Genomic DNA, 20,770 nt, shown 5'->3' with positions numbered 1-20,770 from the left:
GGTATGAATAGTTTAAAGTATTCATTAGCAAACAAAAATGGAAAAGAATGTGCTTTATTCAACACTTAAAATTAATTATTCTTCTGCTCTCACAAGCCGCTCATAAACTCACTTCAACTGATTAGGTCACAAAACAAGGATGAACTTTAAAATACTTAATGAAAGAAAAGTGCATGTTCATTTTCTATGAAGAAGACATGCATACAAAATAACTGTCTGGCAAGAGTTATGTTTCTAGTTCAGCAACTGTTTAATACTAAGAAAAATATGACATTTCCATATTCTAACCCTCAGTGTTCAGTGAAAAATGGATTGGAACAGATGTTAATAAATACCTCAGCAGTCGCTATTAAAAAGGTGCAGAGCCAACTCTGCTATTTCTATGACAGTTTTAAAGTTGAATTGTTATATAATTAAAAGCCTTAATAATTAGCAAACCCTGGGACAACACAGAACGAGCACTCCGCGATTTTTGGAGCACCTTCCACCCAAGAACTGGGAATGATTTGCAAATGCAAAACCTACCTGTGCTCCCAGGAGGAAGGCAAATGCCCTAGGTGCACATGTGAGCAAGTGCACACTGACCGCAGTGGGGAAATGTGCGGCTCAAGGCAAACCCCAAGGGACCCTGCAAGGCTGAGGGGCTGCGTGCAGGTCACATCAGTGGCTTCCAGCTTGTTTCTACATAATGATTATTTTCTGGCTTCCAAAGTGGTGTCCAGTCACCACTGTGCCCCCGCTGTTTATTCACTATTATAAATGTCACAAACTTTTGCTGGTGAGAGTGGTTGCAAAGTAAATCGCGGAGGCTCTGCTACAGCGGATGCTGAGACCAAGGGAAGCTTTCTGACTGAATCCAACAGACTCTGAGCAGAAAATGAAGCTGCTGCATCGCCCTGTCAAACCAGACAGAGCATTACCACGTAAGGTAACTGTTTCAGACAGAAGCTAGTTGGAGGAGAGAAGGATCATCTCCTGGAACCTACATATAATAAAGTTCACATACAATATTTCCAGGTGTATTTTTAAGTAAATATAACAAAAATAAACACACTGCATTCATATTGATTACATCCTTCAAGAAATGAAAAATATTTTACAAACAGATTTTGCAACTCCTGTGAAATATGATGTATATAGAGACTTAATCCATTACTGAAACACAGCTGCTTCTAAGATTGGCAGCAACAGTTCTTTCATAAATTGTAAAACATTACCATAATTAAATAAATTAGGACAGATTCTGCTGCAGCTTCAGAGGGGCACAATAGGAAATATTCACGGCACCAAGTCTACTGCACTCAGTTGTTTGTCTAAATTTCACATTAGAACACAACTTAGAAGCAACTGACTGTAGTGAGCCCTAATCCTATTAAAACCAGTCACATTATTTTGTCCGACCTTTTAACTTATTATTGCACAGAACATTATAGGTACTGTAACATAGTGCTGCTATCTATTAAATAATTTCACGTAGTCACTGAAACCATTTTCTTTATCAAACTGTTCAGAAAAATTTGGCAGAAAGTAGCAGTTACACCAGAACTCTGTGGAATACGTGTCTCCGAGCTCTGTAATAATTTATGGATGTTCCTAAAATCTTGAACATTCTATATATGGGGAAAAAAATGGCAACAGCATGTAAAAACATACATCAGTGTAAATAATCACATCTGACACACTGCAGCCTTACAACTGCACACCTGTATAAAGGCTTCCTTACTCTTATGTGGACTCACGCTACCTTCAGTTAAATTCCTCCACAAAAATGAAAGCTTATATAACATTTCATAAAAGGTTTACAATGCCACATAAAAATGGAACATGCTTAATAACTGCTGCCTTAATCTACTGAATGGGTGTATAAGAATCTGCTAGAATTAAAGACAAGGAGCTGGGGCTGTGTGTACAACAAAGGGGTTCTGCACCTTCACAGACACGTTCCACACATGTACATCAGGCATTTCTTAGCCTGACTGATGTGAAAAGTCTTGAATGTTAAACAGATGCTTCCAAAGGGCTGTAGTGGGAAAAATATCATTTTCTATCAAAGCAGCACCTTATTTTTCTTCAGTGTCGGATCATGCCTTCTGTTTATGCAAACTGTAGCACTTACACGGACATTTTACTCTTCTACTACATTTATTTCCGAGTTCTGCTTATGTAATACTCCAAATGCTAAAAAAAAAAAAAAAGCTACCCAGAATGATAAAAACACTCAGCATCTCCCAAAGCTTCCATAAAAAGAGAAGTTAAACCAGGGCTAACTACTGGCTACTTTGTGTGTTGCACTTGTATTCTTCAGCAAATCAGTATTTAGGGAGACACTTGGCTTTCAAATTTTAAATAAACTCCATAAGGAAGCAGAACTGTAGTGTATTAGGAGCTATTTGTTTGTACAACTTAAATATTTGCCCTTGATGTTTTCCTAGCATAATTCTTCTGTCTGCTCACTTACCAGCTGATTTGCTGTGCTGGCCCTGGTGGGCTTTCTGTCCAGCCTAAGATGGCTGCCAGGCTTGACACGGACAGCTGTGGGAGCAGCAGCAGCATCTCACCCTGGGCTGTGCGTCCTAGCTCTCAAGGGCAGAAATGAAGTTTGGCAGATCCCAATGGGAAAAATGGGGTGAAGCCAGCATCCACGGGAGACAAAACCTGTGTAGGAAGGGCAAATCCACCAGGAGTAAGTGAGATATGTCTTACGAAAAACAAATGTTACAGGTACTCTTCACATTTCACCAAGCATGAAGGTAAAAAAGCAAGGGCTGGATATCAGGGAGATGAGTCTCTGCAGGAAGAGGAGGTGAAGCTGTGACAAATTAGGGATTGTTTCTTGTTAAGAGCTAAGAAAATGTGTCAGTGTTATTTTCTCTTGTCAGAGATAGCAAAGAACAAAATGTGTATATAACTCCTCCCTTAACAGCAAGCATTTCCTAAACATTCGTAATTCATCTCCATGCACTATCTCAGACTACATGCACACAGATGATAGAAAAACAAAATACCAATGACTCCCTTCCCCCACAGTATTTTTATTATAGGTTGTTGATTATTGGATTTTCTTTTTTTTTGGAAGAACTGTCTCCTCAGCTTAAGTCACTCGGATTTGCTTAATATCTTTGAACATAAAATATAACACCTAAACTACACACCCTATCTTTTACTTGTAAGTGATGCCCAGCTCTTCAAAAATCACACCTTTCTCAGATCCCCGTGGAAATAGCAAGTCCAACTGCAGGAACAACCAGGACCAGTATCTTCCAACCCACCTTGCTATATTCTTGGCCATAACACAAACAGTTATTTTGAGTAATGCTGCCAAGCACTTTAAAAAAATAAATTCCACCTCAGAACAACGTTCTGAGGTTCGGGCTGTATTTGGCTTGAGCTGCTAAGCTTGGTTCATCCTGATGGTGAAGAAGCAGAAGCCTGGAAATCTACATACATTAAGACAGAGAAAATCCTTGTGCAGTCCTTGCAAACCGTAACTGCACTGGGCTGGTTATTTCTGGTTACTTGTATTTTTCTTTCTGGAGGCTACACACCTGAACAAAAAGTTCACTTGCAAAAGCAGAAGTATTTACACTGACTGTGCCAGACTGCAATCAATCCGCATCATTGTTTAGAATCCTAAATAGTTCTAAATTCAAAGCCAGCACAGTCTGTGTAAGGACTACTACTGTTTCAACAAGGGACCAAACTAACACTGTGAGGCTGCAGCAAGAAGCTCCCACCAGTGAAGCATGCTGCATTAACGTACCACCTTCACCCATGGGAGACTTCTGTGGGGACATCAGTGCCGAAATACACTGGAAGGGGATACTAAGCACAGAGAGCGATGAGGCTTCATCTTTCCATGGCGTATCAGGTGACAATGAGAGAACTCCACCTGTTAAGGGACATGGAAGCAAAGGCCTCTGCTGAGCCTGCCCACTCACACAGCTGAAGGCTGCATGCACGCCTCAACTTCTGGAGATGTGATAGCTTCTGACACAGCTGTGTCTGGCTCATGTTCTGTCTTTTGTCCCCTCCCTTAGCCTTCCTTTTGGAGCCTGAACTGGGCCTTACGTCTCACATCTACGACTCCTGGCAACCTCAATGAATTTACTGGTAACAATGCTGCTAATGATTAAGATGCCTTTTATCTTTCAATTAGTGTTTTTCTTTGGCTACCAGCAGATGACCTCTATGTACAGTAATAGCTTTGTTATTCTCCAACATTGTCTCAAATTGTGGTATGATTCAAAAAAGAAACACAGGTGGTTTTGCCACAACTCTTTTGTCTCTGCTCTGATTCGTTACTGTTATTGGTTATTGTTACTGCCAATGGAAAGAAGGCTTATACATACACTCACTGCGCAAGTTAACGAAATTACTGGTCTCGTTAGCCATCCAACACAAAGCCCAGTCCAAGACCTAGATAAGTTCACATAACACAAGCCTTAAAAAAGAGAGGGGGGAAACCACCAAAAGTTGCTGATCATTGCCAGGGCTGTTGCACCCTAACTTGTATGTGGCAGCAATCCTGTGGAGTCTGCAAACCAGGCATCCCAGACTGTGCTGGCCCTTAGCATCATGACCTGCAGGGATACTTCAAACATAGCAAGCTGATGTCAAGTGCAAGGGGGGCAGCTGCTGTAGACGTGCGTGCCAAGGGAGCTGAGCATGGCATCTGGAGTGCCTTGGGGTGACTGGGGCAGTGACACTGATACGGCACACGTTTGCACAATGAACACCCTTCATGAATTGCAGGCAAGGAGCTCGGGTGGCCAGACACACAGCACTGCCTGCTTTCAGCTCCCTCCGCACAACCTTTTGTTTTCTCAGGTGACTGAGGCTCTCAATAGATTTACTCCAGTCTAAGTCTTTTTACTTGAGACTAAAGCTTTCACTAGTTAAACATTCATTAATGAACTCGAACCATGGCTTCAGGTGGTAGAGAGTAAGCAGATCTTTGCCAGCGTTCAATGATGTGTTAGAAACTTTGTGTCCATTATTCATGATGTTGTTGCTACAGGCTCTAATTTTACATAAACCAAAGTCACAAGAGAAATGTTATGATAAGCAACTCTGAAGAGTACAGGAAAAGAATGCCATATCAGTTGGTATTAAAGACACAGTTCAGTACTGCGTTTTCTGATTCTGAAGCCTTTTGGGAGTGGAAATAAGAAATTCTCCCTGAAGAGAGACAAGGTAAAACATAAAATTTTGAAGATGGTCTTCAAAGATAATTTATGTCTTCCGGACAACTCAATTCAAATTCCCCAAGTACAAAAAATACACAATCTCTTATTTATAAATAAATGCACTTTACAGCTCCTTTCAGATCCTTGTTAGGAACTACTAAAATCATACCCTAGCTATCATATGAGCTATTGCCCTGCATCTTCTCTGGTATGCTAGAATTTAAGACCTACTGGGTAAAGAATACCATCTATGAAGTTATAAACGTGCACACCAACAGCATCAACTCACCAACAGAGCAAACCGACTTGAGGCCACTGTCCAAAAAAACATACTTCCTCTCCCTTTATGAACATAAAAACCAGGCATATGAAAATACTGACTTTCCTATTTCCCAGCATTTGCAGTATATACACAAGACAGTAATTCAACTCTGCCTGTAGGACAAATGACTTCAAAATAAGCTTCAGGCTCAGAATGTAAATTAAGATATACTTCATATGATATATCTTAGTCACGAAAGTGGGTCATGCGTTTAAAGCATTTCTAGACTACATTTATTGATATAAATTTTCTAAATACATTCTCATGTTTATAGAAAAATATTTTAATTATTTATCACATTTCATTCTCTATGAACAGTAAAGGAATTGGATTTGTTACAGCCCCCATAGGGCGAAAAGTCTGAGTACTTCTTTGTAACCTTTCACAATTTTATGTAACGCATGCTCAACTCCAAAGGGAACTTCATACTTGATCTACTATACAGAAAAATTGATGCAGTAGAAAAAGCTGATGGGTGAAGATCACACACTGCACATGTAGGGACTCTGACTTAACAGTATCATGACATTTCCAAATTTTTACTACCTTGTATTGTTTTAGGACTAATGGGATTTCCTCAGGACTCTTGGGTGCTGAGTATTTGTTCAGCTGATTACAACCAAACCATTCCAGGATCAAAGTCAAATAAAAATTAAAAAAAAAAAAAAAAGGAAAAATAGAGAAAGTAAGAAAGAAAGACCGAGATTCGATGTGTTTAAGATGTGAATTCAGTTTGCAGGCCAGAATGTATATTCAGACAACCCAAACAACCCAAGGAAATTTGAACTGGCACAACTATTAATATATCCACTAGGTGTCACAAAATAATCATACTGATGAGAAACAATTATATGTACAATGCGTCAGTGTTCTACATCAATGAAGTGCTGCTTTGAAATGAAATCTGTTATGAGGACAAATGCAGGAAAATGTTATGAATCTCATGAATATACATACTGTCAGAAGTGTATGGGTATATTAGACATGATACACAAAAGCTGTTGCTAACTGCAGTGTATGTCATGGAACAGATTCACATACAAACGTTTAAATGCCCCATTAAATAAAATCTTCCTGAATCACAAAATCAATATTTCCAGTTCTCAGAATCACAGCTCTTAGGCCACTCGTTTTTTTGTGTTCCAGCTAATGAATTTTGTATTTTGTCAGATTTTCTAAAAGCATGTGAAATTCCCTCCTGACTACAAGGAAAATGCTGCAAAGAAAACAAGTTCTGAAGAGTTGGGGGATAAGAAACAACAATACTTTATTAATATTGCTATGAAATCACAACAAATGGTGAACATTGGAACTTTGTGCATAAGAATTAACATAGCGATAGATGTTTCTTAGATCCAGACTCTTCTTATGGAAAGGTATGCTATGAAGATTTGGGTAGAAGAATTTCCAAACTGAGAATTTAACCTCAACACTGGAGGTATTTAGACGTTTTCTAGTATTCCTGGAACATTCTAAATTCATCATGTATGCATCTGCACTCATCCAAAACACTGATAGCATTAAAAGATCAAACCCAGACTGCTGAAACAAGTACTCTGGTTTCCCAAATGGTCCTGTAATGACAGTAACTTTTTCTCATAGCTGCATAAAATTTTTATGGGCCACATAGTCTGCAGTGTGATTTATCACTATCCATGCATGTATGCACCACACTCAATTAAAAATACTGTAGTCAACAGCATATGGAAAATTACAAAGTAGAATAAGTGAGTTGGGTAAGAGGAGAAAACACGCCCTTGATGTTTTCATCATATGAACATAGCACAAAAAGGCTATATACACTCTACTTACAAGTGGCAGTTAAAAAAAGCCAATCTAAGCAACATTAATAACTCTTTGCCCTCTTCAGAAATACAGTAAATGAACATTTGCTTCAATACTACACTATCTGTTCATACGGCATTTTATTCGCTTTGTCACAGGAAGTTGTAAAATGTAAACATGTAAATGTAATTAAGCTCACAGTAGGATTTGGGCTTTTTATATAATATTTCTTTGTATGATTTACTTTGTTAATGTCAAAGCTGGACAACAGATTTCAAGGGTTTGAAATACTTTCTATTTTCGGGATCATGAGAACGACACTCTTCTTCTATCACCAATTTCCCCTCCACTTTTAAGCCAGTCAATTAAATACTTGAGCTTACAGGAATACAGGTACAAATTTGAGAGAAAAATACCAGGTTTTTTTTTGCTCCTTTAGAGCAAAAAATCTTTATCTTCTATACAGATAACTTTATCCATATATGCTAAAGGAATCTGTTGGTTGTGAAATAAACTTTCAGAAAAAAAACAAAAGCTTTTCTCTGAAGTTCTCCTAACATGAAAAGTATTATTTGATTTCAAAGAACCCTCCAAATCACACAAAAGAGTATCACGAAGTCAATAAGAATCTTGTTATTTGATTTCAATGAAGCTATGAGTTCACTTCAGAGAGAGTCATGTAGAAAAAAAAACTGGTCCTACTTATCACAGAATCTAATAACCATAGAATAATGGAGCTCGGAAGGCCTCTGGAAATACCTAATCCTCCTCAAAGCAGGTCTAATGAGATCAAGTTGCTAACGTCTATACCCAGATGAATCTTGGATACTTCTAGGGATGGAGATATCATAGTCAATGTGGACATTTGTTGCAGTGTTTCAACACACTTTGGTAAAATGCTTTTCCTTATATCTGACTGGAACTTTTCATTTTCCAGCTTGTGTCTGTTTGCCCTCATTCTGTTTCTGTGGCACCTTCGAGAAGAGCCTGGCTCCATCTTTTCTTTACCCTAACATCAATAAGGTAGCTGTAGATAGCAGTAGGGTTGCTCTTCTGCCTTTCTTTCTCCAGCTGTACAGACCCAGCTCTTTCAGTCTCTCCTTGTTCACCATGTACTCCAGCCACGTACTGGCGCCTTCCACTGGACTTGTGCTAGCAAGGTGGTTGCCACCTTGTACCTTAGAACTGGGCACAGAACTCCAAATAGAGTCTCACAAGTGCTAAAAGGAGAGGGCCCCTTCTCTAGAGCTGCTGCCTTTAGTCTTGCCAATGCAACACTGAATGCAAGCTGGTTCTGCTGGAAGGGCATATGGCTACCTGATATTCACCTTGAGTATCAGGACTACCAGCACTGTTTCTACTGAACTGATTCCTACACAGCTGGCTCCCAGCCTGTATCACTATCATCTCACTGATGACACTACTTCTTAAATTAACAATATTAAGAAGGTATTGGGGTTTTTTTTGTGCTTTCAAATTAAAAGAAAGCAAGCATCTATCCTAAGCCTCCTTTGGCCTTAATGTACGAAAAGTAGAACAGCTTAGAAATGTGAATATATAGCAGATGTGCATCCTATTACCCTAGCTCTTAATGCTAGAGCAGTACTTCCACTCTAATCTTACAGAAGCTTTATTTTATGAAAACATATTAAGTCTCATCAGCAGCATACAAGAAACTTACTTTTGGTTAAGATACAGTAGCAAATCCAAGTAGTTCAGAGGTCCAGCACTTGTGTAAATCAGTATTTCACTTAAAAATGGAATAATTTAAAAGTAAATTAAAAACTATAATTATACTTTACTATCATTTAGTTCTTTACATCCTCTGCCACTGGAAATAAGCTTGAAAGAAGACATCCAGCCCCAACTGCACTATTCTTGGAAAGTTTATATTAGATGAGAACATTTACACTCATAACTACATGATTTTTTTCAGCTTATTTTAATACGAGTAACTGGTTCACCTTGGTTTCTGCCCATTAAAGAGCAGTTGGAAGGAAATGGTTAATCATTGTTTGCCATCTGCTGTAGACAATCCACACTATACAGAAACATTTTTGCAGCCAATCTAAAACCACAATGCACAAAGAGAGCAAAAGGAAAATACTGTTTTCAGCTATATATTTTTTTTCAGTGCACGCTAAAATTGTAAATATTTTGTGGTTAACCCTCTCTCACTCTCTGACAGCACTTTCCTCTGGACAGTGGTCTCTGTGGTACGTACCACATCATTTAGCAGTCTTTATAAAGGTACAGCAACAGTGCTGTGGAGAAGTGTTAGCGGTCTCCTCAGTAACAACTTAATCATGGAGAGCTAACCTATGAAACCACAAGGCCATCTTTCAGAAGGTCAAAAGGCCACAGGCCATATGCAAGATAACACCTATGAGCTTTGCTGTAATCTAGAAAAATATTATCAAGATTAGTAGTTTCAGCTTTTTTTTTTTCCCTATTTTTCTTTACATGTAAATAGTAAACCACTCTTGTGTGCACCCCATCAGATTTCCTAGCCCATAGGTCCTTTCTATCAGTTCTCTCAATTCTGCTGATGTCCCTGGAAGGCTCTGAATTCTCTAAACCTCTCGAGGCTGTTTTGTCAAAACCAGCTCTAAGTTTTTCTAAACATAAAGTCTAGCACTTAAAATGTCAAGAAAATGCAAAAGATCTTGCTTTCTCACAGAAAAAGAGAAATGAAAGAAGACAACTGGTGACTATTCATACTATTTTCTGGCTCATCTTCCCCATCTGGTAGTACTGACAAAGGGCTGTGTCATAATTAGAGAGGGAAGTTGCTATTTTTAGATTGGTTTTGGAATCCGCAGTCTTCCACAAAAATTGTATTTGTTTCAAAATGAAAAAAAAGCATGCAAATGATGTAAAAAATTTTCCACTTAAAAACAGAAAGATTGCTGGGAAAAGGCAGTTCATAAAGTTTTATTAAAATACACATTACTAGTAGGTGGCAAAAATATCAGAAGAAATGCTAAGAGTGAGAAAATCAATACTGCTAGACCCATTCTCCTATCAAAGGTCTAGCACTAGTGGCCATAATTCAGGTTATTGAAGTCTTTTTTCAAGATTGATTAAAGTTCCTTTTAGTAATATCAGTAGGGATGCCTGCCTGCAATGATCTTAATACTGAGAGTGCTAAAGACTGCAGTCTTCTAGTAGAAAATAAAAGCTTGTTCCTCCAGGCCTTACTGCAAATACAGAACTCACAGCATGTTCAAAGGCCTGTCAGTCAAAATATTTTTCCTTTAAAAAAAAAAATCTCATAAAAAGAACACCGAGAAATAATCCCCTTGATTTCCTTCTTTTGCAAGCCATAAACTTTAATCATCCTCTTTTTCTTTGCAGATCTCCTGAGATATGTAACTGGGGAGACTTACTCTTACACATTCCCGAAGCCTGCAAATAGCTTCTAATCTGGGACAACTTGTACCACCAGAGATCTTAAAAGGGGATCATCCAGTAGGCCTTTGGAGACTTTAGTGTTCATGACCCAGTGTTGTCTAATATACAGTGGGGGACCTATGAGAGAGTACTGTTGGAAGTCCCCCTCCATCAGAGCTTGTAGCAAGAGAAAGATAGATTTAATGAGAACAGCACACAGTAGAAATGCACAGTTTTCCAAGAACTCAAAAAAGATGTTTTCAAATCAGAGAAGAGTAAGGTGGAACACAGAAAAGTTCTTCAGATATTCAGAAATTTCAGAGAGTTGGATTCATTTCACGAGCGTACAACAGATTTTCAAGATTTTCTTTGTCCTCTTGTACAAGTATTCTCAGAAAAATAAGTTCAGTTCACTTGGTTTCTTCAGGTGCTATAGTAACTAGTCAGACTTTCAAAGGCAAACAAACTACAATCCTGCTTATTTCCCTGAGCTCATCCATGATGAATGATTTTAAGTATCATTGTCAAGGCTATATGTCTTAAAATATTCACATCTATGTTTCACTTCCACACCTGTAAAATATTATGTCCCTACCTTTATGAACTGAGGAGTACAAATTTATGATGTCCATGAACTAGCTTTAAGAATCTTCAGTGGTAAGGTCAGACTGGTATGTAAATGGATAGATGGAATCTGTTTCTTGTAGGATTGGGTCCCCATCTGCCTTTGATAAGAAGGGTACAGTAATTCTACAAACCCCCAAAACATGATCAGATGTCACACATGTCAATAAAATAGGCTGCTCTAAACTGCAGGGAGTCTGGCTTTCGAGGAAGGTACTTTTCACACCTTTCTTTACGTGACTAAAGTGTCCCTTCTCAGATGTGTCTGTGCTGATTTCAACTGTTCACTGCGCATGTTATCATACTGTATCTTATTATAAAGCAGAGATATTTAGATAAAGATCTGACTTCCCTTTCTAAGCACAGCAATCCTCTTTTACATTACATTTACATCAGTACTCAATCAATTCAGATTGTTTTTTTAGAGATTAAGACTGTATTTATATGGACATTTTAAACCTACCCCTACAGACTCCTTCAGGAGTCTTAAAATTCCCTGCATCTACCCATAAATTTTAAACAATCTAGAGACTTTTAACTAAAAGATTTGAGCTTGGATGCTTTAGGAATAGCGGACCAATTCTCAGGACCAAAGTCCTGGCATTCCAGATCACCCTAAGTGCTTAAAAGTAGCATTCTGTCAGATGGAACACAGTTTTTCTTGAATGTGTTTTTCCAGAGCTGTTCAGAAACATTTGAATTCACTGTCCATGATGGTGAGATTGGCATAAGTGCTGACCTGAAACACCAGCAAAATTATCTCATTTATCTCTCAGCTGGACTCAGCAGAAGCTGCGAGTCAAAGGCCACACCAACAGGAATTTAATACCAACTGTTTCCATGTTATGCAGCCATTTTTTCCTAGGAAATTCTTACATTTTATGCTTGATTAAAAAGATCTGTTAGGAATACTCATTAACAGCTTTCTACCAACATATAAATACGTAAAGCAGATTATTAATACTAGAATATCATCTCTAAGCCAGCAGGAATCGGGCACAATAAAACATAAGGCATGGCCAAGTATATGCAATCTTAATCTGTGACAAGACACAGCTATATAGGGCTGCACTCTTATAGACAGAACTCAAGGCATATAAGAAGTCCATACTCTGTTCTTTTCTTCTGGGTAGATCCATGTCTTTGGCTGAGGATTATATATGTTTTCCATTAATACTAACAACCATTTCTGTAGCACTCATCTTTTTATCCATACCCTCTACATCACTACATCAACATTTATTTGATCTATCAGTGATAGCATCCATCAAAATTTAATAGCCATTTTCTACAGTTCAAGCATGTTAACTCTTGCTTTCACCTATGGTACAGCTTTTCCTTCTTCTTTTAAAATTCTAATGATGTATAAAATAAAGTACCTTTATACAGTATGACTCAGAAATGCATAATACTCCTTTCTTCAACTAATGGTAAAGGAAACAGGTACTAAGCGAAGGCAAAAGAGTTATCTATTCTCATCTATAGTTTTATACTGAAATCTTGAGTGTCAAATGAACAGGGCTTTTAGGAAAATGTCAGCAACTGTAAGAGTTACATAAGGTAGAGATAGAAAAATATTTTGCAAAGAAAAATGACAGTTAGTCACTTGAGAAGATGATTTATACTTCAGTTTCAGAACGCAATCAGCCAACATGTGACCTGACATTTGCTAAAGAAATCAAATAGACATTCAGCAAGATTACAAAAGCAAAAGCATTAATTGTTCTATACAAGCAGTTCCTCTCTGTACCACAGAAAGATCTAGAACACCATGCAAAGAAAAGGGAAAAGAATTAAAAAGAGAAAAAATAGAGAGGTCATAACAACAACAGGTCTTCCTGTACATTTTGTTTTTAACTTATTAAAATCCAACTTATGTTGTTTATGCTGGCCCTTTTGCATCGTGTCGTGTTCTTTATGGACAAGAGAGATTCACAATTCACATTCCCTGTGTGTTTTAAGTTACTTTGCAAGAGAACTTGACTGTTAAAGCAGTGCATAAGGAATGCATAGCTGTTGACATACACATTCCACACCTGACAGAATATGATGAAAAGGACAACAAACACAAGGATGGTTGGTCAGGTGAGCTGGCTTAGATTGAGAGCTCTGCTATATACTTCCTGTACGACTTGAAATGATTACTTGAGCCCTTGGGGCTCTGTTTTACCACTTTTTAAATTGAGATCATAATTCCCTTTCTCATAGTGATACTGTAAGGCTTATCCATTAATAGGTTCAATTCAGTGCCGGGCAGATGATCAATACAAATTTTATGCATCACTGAAGAACCATTTAACCTCAGATCTTAAGTGGTATATAGCCTTGTGTCAGCCTGTTAGCAGCCACTGTGTAAATATTACAAATGCACGTTATTGAGAGTATTTGAGGGATATGAGTTGTCAGTAGTACTGATTTTACATTCCTCAAGTTACAAATCTGCAGAACAACAAACTTAAGAGAACACATCCTTTAAATACAGAGCAAAACAAGTACTAGCACATTTATTTGTAATGGTTATACATGACAAAGAAAAGAGAAAATGGTTTAACTTGTGCACTGAGCGTTCAAGTGCAGTGATTTAAATGAATTCATGAAATGATTACTTTAAAGCCTCGGAAATTGACAGTGTCTAGCAAGATTTTATTTTGATGTTGGGAGAAGCAGTGTTTTTTTACTCACTTCTGCCAAAAACACAGCTCACGAATGTGATCATCATTTACTTCTAGAAATACAGCTACAATTCAACACAATGATGACTTCAAAGATGTATCTTCAAGACACTTATAAAGACATATACTTACTCTGGCAATGAAACAGTAGAAAAAAGTTCTTTTCAAAACATCTTTTCCAAGGACTATTTTTAAAGTTTATTGCCAGAATTAATGTACCATGAAGACCTCTACACCAGCAAGAAATTAATCTGAATTGTGATTGCCTTAGATACCTTGTCATTTTCTTTGCATACATGACCAATCTTCACTTATTTCCTCTTCTAACTTGGTTAGAGTTCATCTTGTAACTTGGCTCCCCCTAGGTCATTTCTCTGTTTCAAAAAGAAAAGAAGAAAAAAGTTGTAAAACATTTCTGTTATCTCTATGGCAAACAGACATATGAGTATTAGACCAGAGAGATTATTGTGTTACAAAGTTGAAATGAAATAAAGACCTTTCCCATGTCCTGGGCTCAGGGAAAGGCTCCAAGATGAAGGATCTCTAGGTAGAGATCCTTCTTCCTTGGGAGTCAGCCCTTAAATGGGGTCTTAAATGAGCCTGGCTCCACCCCCTCCGGTCACTCAGGTGAAGTTGTGTTCACCTGTGCCCCTGCAGCTGACTCAGCGCTTGCCTCAGGTGGTCAATCAGAGGTTCAGGCCGTGATTCAACAGTTCCCATACAGTTATCTTTATGAGGGAAGAAAGTGAGAAATGAACGTACAGACACAAAATGCAGTTCTTTCAAAGAGTTCTATTTGCAAGGAGTTTGCTTCAGTACATGGGTAGTATCCCACTTTAAACATATTTTCAAAGCCTTGATCAAAGGTAAGTGGGGCATTAATGGCACTCTGTAGGGGTTGACGTTACCCTCAGGGAAACACTATGACTTAAAATTACGGAGACTATTCCATTTAGTTGCTACTAACCTTGAAAGCTTCAAGCAAAAAAAATCTCCTCCGCTTTCACAGTTAAACAATTTTAAAGTACTTACCAGATAAAATTTTTTAACCTTTACTCCTTAATATTGGAACTGCATGCAGTCCTTTAAAATTTGTATGACTAGTGGCAACTGAAACGTTAACTGTGCTTTGACTAATCAATCAGGAAAAGATATCAATACATCCAGTCTAAATTATTCATAACATGTAGCAGTCAGCAGCTTAGTCTCTGCAGCCAGTGATACTAATATTTTTTTGATAGTACGTGCGTATCATTAATACCTTTACAAATGGATGGTAATCAGACTTCAATACAGACACCATTATTTGCACGCAAAAATATATACAGCGTGATGAAATAACAATTTTTGTTTTCTTGCATTGTGATCATTTTAGGAATGTGACATGACACTGGATAAGTTATTCTAGGTCATCCCAAAGAAGTGATGTTCTCTGCCTATTCATCAATCTATTCATTTATTCATTCTCACTCTATTATTACTGATTTCTGTTTTCTCCAGCTAATTCTGCTGCTTTTTTGATGAAAGGTTACTCTTTTCCAAATGTCCTTAGTATTTGTATATATAGAAGCCAGCAAATCTCCTTGAAATACTAGCTTTCTCCAATAAGAGACACTAATGCTTATCACTGTTCATTCCAACCCTTTTCTTTCAGTGAATATATCAACTGCGTTAATGTTACATTTCTATAAACTAATTTTTGTTTGTTTTGCATTATGTACCAAACTAATTTTCAATTTTTTTCAACCTGCTTCATTATTGCTCTCTCATGCCACAGTTTACCCTTAAACCATTCCCACATTTTTCTTTGCTAAGAGTTTTCTCTCTTTTACTGTTGCTTCCATAATCCACCTAAATACTAAAATAGTCAGGCTTATTTTTCTCAAAGCCACGATCTTAGCAATGCTTTATTTTTCTTTTGTGGTCAGAGATCAGCTCCTCTTCTACTCATCCAGTGACATAATACTTTGTTCTCTATTTAACTTACTCTGGAATGTGCTAGTACATCTGTATGCCATTCTGCACAGCTGAAAGAAGAAAAACGCATGTGTATATTTTTCCTTAAAACAGAATACAGGTACTATACAAAACGTACATGAAAATAATCCTTAGCTTCACTCAGAAATGTGGCAAATGGGATCCCACCAGCAGAAAAAAGCCCAGACAAGATGCGACAGAAATACTGCTGATAAAGAAACTCTTCAAACTTGACTGCCTTAACGCTGTATGAAAAATACGTGTTGATACAGTACCATACTGAGATTTCATAGACATGGTTTTCAGGCTGTTTCAGACTGTTACAGTAGGCTACAATCCTGCAGATGTTTAGACACGAAGAACTTCAGTCATGCCACTATTTTTATTATTGGGTCTTAAATTCCTTCTCCAGAGAGTTAATGAGAAACCCCCTCACTCTTACATTCATAATAGAAGAGAAGCAGTTGCTAGGTATTCTTCTTGCTGAAGCATGAGAATGTACTACAAGAAACGTTAAACTTCTGTCTCTTTTCTGATAAAGCATTATGCCTATGCTTCAAACCCTTCAAAGTCTTACTTAAATATGCAATTCAAATTAAACACGTCTACATGTTGTTTTGAATTGGGGTATTACTAAACATCATTTGAAGGTCATTGGGATAAGCCATCCTTTTTAACATTTTTGAGCTTCTGGCTTCCCTGCTGTGCACAAACTTAGAAGTTTCCTGGCTTTTTGTTTTTACTTTCTTGTTATGTGTTTAAATCCATATTTTGAAAATGTCTGGGGCAACTTATCAACGCGGTCACAAAAATGGACTTCTACTAGTAGCTTTTAAAAAGGAAAAAAAAACACTAAAGTGTTGAGTGGGAGAGGTTTTGTACAATCTGAAATACTGCTAATTTAACAACTATGATGTAAAAAACAGTTTTTTGGTTTTTTTTTTTTTACTTGCAAGGTTAGTCTGTATTTCCTTACTAATTCCTAATGTATGCAACAAGATGTACAGCAAAGAGGAAGAATAAAATATCATGCATATTCAATATAACACACAAATGAAACCTGATGGTGGCCATTTAATGTAGTGAATTAGCAAATGAAAGATGGCTGGTTTGTTCACAACACCCTGGAATAGCAATCCTACACTCAGAATAGGAATCCAGAAAAGTACAAATCTGAAGCACACAACCACCACTGGATTACTGTAAACACCATGGAGAGTACAGAGGCTTCAAAATAAACTTATTTCCTTGATCCTAATGTGATATTTCTTTTAAAAGTCTGCTTTAGGAATGTATGTATTTTAAAACAGAAGAAGAAAATTCTCTGGTTTGGGAGCACAACTAGTCCATTTCAACAGAAAGAAACATGTAGGTATGCTAGCAGAACAACACTCCGCTTCTCCTTTTTAGTTCATGGTTTTATTTATGTTATTTCTACTAATAATGATAGCAGTGCAATGCAAAACACCAAATATGCTGTATAGCTAACAGATACTGTACACCGAAGCAGTAAAGATAGAATTCACTGTACAACACTGCATACTTCACAGAGAGGAAGCTTGCTATCCTTCTATTTGATTAAACAAATGAACACAGACCACAGGATGGACCAAAACCTTATTGCTATTTCTTCTCAACCCCTTAAAGTGTAGATTGCAAGCATTTTTTGGAGGATTTACCACCAAGAGCAGTACGTTTCAATTTAAATTATCTCTCAGCTGGCTTTTAGAAATCAGAACACCACTGTTCCACTTTCACTTGAATTACTTCTTTCACGTAGCAGAACATTAGTTAGCAGCAATTCAAGGAAGCCCTAAGTAGGCTACTGCATTTTCACAACTTCCACAGGTTCTTCCACCTGTACTGGTCAGACTACAGTCTTATCTTTTTCCCATATTCAAAGTTCCCTATGCGTGCTATCTGATTCCTGAAAATATTAGATATTCATAATTAGAAAATGCTGAGATCTGATACAAGTGTACAAAGAATTAGAAGTACTCCTCTGAGTAGATCTCTTTAGGGAAATACTATCTTTCAGAAATATACTCACAATGCTGACATAGGCTATAGCACCTAGGTTTCAATAATCTAATATATCACATGAAATTTTCGGTCACATTTCTATTGACTGCATTTCCATGGAAAAACTCTCGCTTCAAATAATGAAAAGAAGTTCCTGAACTTACCCAATTAATAGCACTCAAGTAAAACAATCACAATACTCGTTCCTGTTTCACAAGAAATAAAGCATTAGTTCACTGAGACATACAATTAAAACCTAATCACAACAGGAAGTATGTGTCAGTATTATGAATTACAGGGATGCTACTTCTACTGTCATGACCAGACTGGAGTTTAATTGCCCTAAAATGTTTTACTAATACTTGTAATCTTAAGGTAGGATTCTGAACAAATAGTTGCTTATGCTCAAAATGGTCCTTGAACCAAAACCTACTAAAAACAAACCCTACTAAAATGCAGTGGGCAGTGCTCAGGTAGGATCTCCATGATATGGCACCACTGATCCCATTTTAGGAAAGTGCTGACCTAGACTGCCAGACTGGCTTTTGGTCTAAACCAGGCTGCTAATTCTTAAGTTCTTAGAATTTTTAACTGAGAACACTGTGCTCTCAAGTTGTGCTTAATAAAAATGCCTATCAAAATTGCTAGGTTGTAATAATTTACAGCCACATGCTGCAACAGAATACAAGCAAGAAGACCATCACTGCATATGGAGAAGTGCTAGAACTGAAGTAGAGTTAATCCAGATCCTGCAGTGCCTCTCCAGTTCACTGTGGAGAACATTTCACAGCAGAAATTGTTAGCCATAGATACCTCCTAGTTCTAGGATTCATATCTCACTGAAATTTTGCATGGAAGAGGCTTTGGAAACAAAAATTAAGTGCAGACATCAAGCGCACCCTGTAAATAGAACCATGAAACCTGTAATGGCAGATGTGTCTTCTTACAGAAACGTGGCCCCACACAAAGGAGCCAAACCACCACCAGGAGGATGTCCTTGTGACCAACCTGAGTATGGCCAGCAGTATCTTGTGGCTTTGGAGTGACAGCACCAGAGTACCACCCCTTGTGGCATCTCCGGCCCTGCCTGGGGGACCACTAGGCCTTTGTTGAGAGCTACGTGAAGCAAACTTACTGCTCCTTTATGCCAAACATGGCAAGTGCCTGTCAGAGGTACTGATGTGAATGCTTCTCCATGCACTGGTCATGAAAACCAAGCCGAAAAGAACACGGCTCGGTGGGTTTGCTAAGATTTTGTTCCTGTGCTGAATCAGTAGTTGTATCTGATACTGCTTTGATCCTTTTTTCTTTCTTTCTTTCTGTCTTTAACAAAGAATATGTGTAACTTCTTGAGTGAAACCCCTGTTCTGGAATGTGCTGAACAAATATTTTATAAAAGAGGAAAAGTTCAGCTTAGAGTAATTTTGCTGTCAAGTGATTTCTTAGAACTCAGAGCCAAAACAGGTAACAGCCCTAAGGAACTGCTGCACTGCTTAAAAGAATGTAAGAGTCACACTCCACACACAGAACAGAGCACTGGGGCCTGGGGACAAGGATGGGAGCAGAATTTTGCCAGTCAAATAAAGATTTCCCACATGTTTGTCAGCGCAATTTCCTTCATCAAAACCCGATAAAGGAGCAGTTAAAGAAATGCATACTTAATGAGGCTACACGCTAATGAGGTTACTTCTGTATTACAGAGTTGGGATTAGCCAGTTAATTTTTCAAACTATCTAACTTGGAAAATAGCGTTTGGCAAAGCCCCCTGACATCTGCCACAACTTTATTTAGCCTCCTGCATTCCCTGGAGGTACTGCATATGAGCTGCTCTGCAGCACCGCACTAGAGCAACTGCAGACAGAAGGGAATGTAGACAGACATGCAAAGTGTTTAAAATAGGAAACACAGGCTCTGCGCTGGGGGCTAGCATAACAGGTGTATATATATTGGGAGCTTATATTAATGAGGCTTCTGTTACACATGCACAAGGCTGCCGGCAGCCCTTTCAGAAGTAGCTGGTATTTTGGTAAAAGTCAGACAGAGTAACCTCATAGTAACCTCTAGTCTGGCTCACAGCCACCAGGGAGGCTTCTGAAGGACTGTCCCTTGGTGCTGCATTGATTAGATTTCTTCCCATAATACATCCAGTGTTTTTGCTCAGCAAACCTTACTGACAATTGAATCAAGAATAAAGAGTGAGGGGGGAAATAAAAGCTGATCTCCACGTGAAAACGGGCCATAAAATTAACAAGGTTCTCAACATCAAATAATTCTGTCTGCTTTATTGTGGTCAGAAAATCAGTCTGTAAAATAAAAAAGCAAGCATGGAAGGAAGAAAAACAAACTGAAAAAAATTCAGAATTCAGGCAATGTCGAAGTCAAGTACTTAAACACACAAAACATAAGAAATCTCAAAGCTTAACTTCTCCTACTGACGTTCAAATATTTCCTTGCCCACATACTGCACATGCATCACTTTTGTATACCAGTTATGCTGTAAAATGTACATTTTCTACAGTCTTTCATGGTGCTGTGGAGATGCTAATATAAACATTTCTTAACTTCCATGCCTTGCAGCATCAACAGTGCACAGAGAAAGCACCTTCATCAAAACAAACAAAAAGGCCACACACACTTAAATAAAATGTGGATGATTAATTGGGACATAGCGAGTCTGCCGTAGAGTTCTAAGAATATTGGTACATAGATATAGTAGGGTACAATAATTCTTCCCACCCAGAACATGCTCTAATTAAGCTGCTGGATGCAAGAAGTGCACAGTTGTCTGT

The 20,770-nt window shown here is 37.9% G+C and overlaps 1 protein-coding gene across 35 annotated transcripts in view; it reads right to left on the bottom strand.

Annotated features, from left to right (window-relative positions):
- The window catches only part of PPARA (peroxisome proliferator activated receptor alpha), a 278,561-nt gene that overhangs the window by 81,323 nt on the left and 176,468 nt on the right, over positions 1–20,770 (bottom strand). For all 35 annotated transcript variants that reach the window (XM_046942569.1, XM_046942389.1, XM_046942408.1 and 32 more), the window contains 2 exons: positions 14,258–14,356; positions 2,459–2,655 (listed from right to left, as the gene is read on the bottom strand). The gene's annotated coding sequence lies outside the window, so the exon portion shown is untranslated. The remainder of the gene's footprint in view (positions 1–2,458; positions 2,656–14,257; positions 14,357–20,770) is intronic.

The sequence above is a fragment of the Gallus gallus genome, chromosome 1 (assembly GCF_016699485.2).
Source record: "Gallus gallus isolate bGalGal1 chromosome 1, bGalGal1.mat.broiler.GRCg7b, whole genome shotgun sequence".
NCBI classification, from domain to species: domain Eukaryota; kingdom Metazoa; phylum Chordata; class Aves; order Galliformes; family Phasianidae; genus Gallus; species Gallus gallus.
Note: the sequence above shows the minus strand (reverse complement) of the source record. Positions and strands in the feature narration are given on the sequence as shown.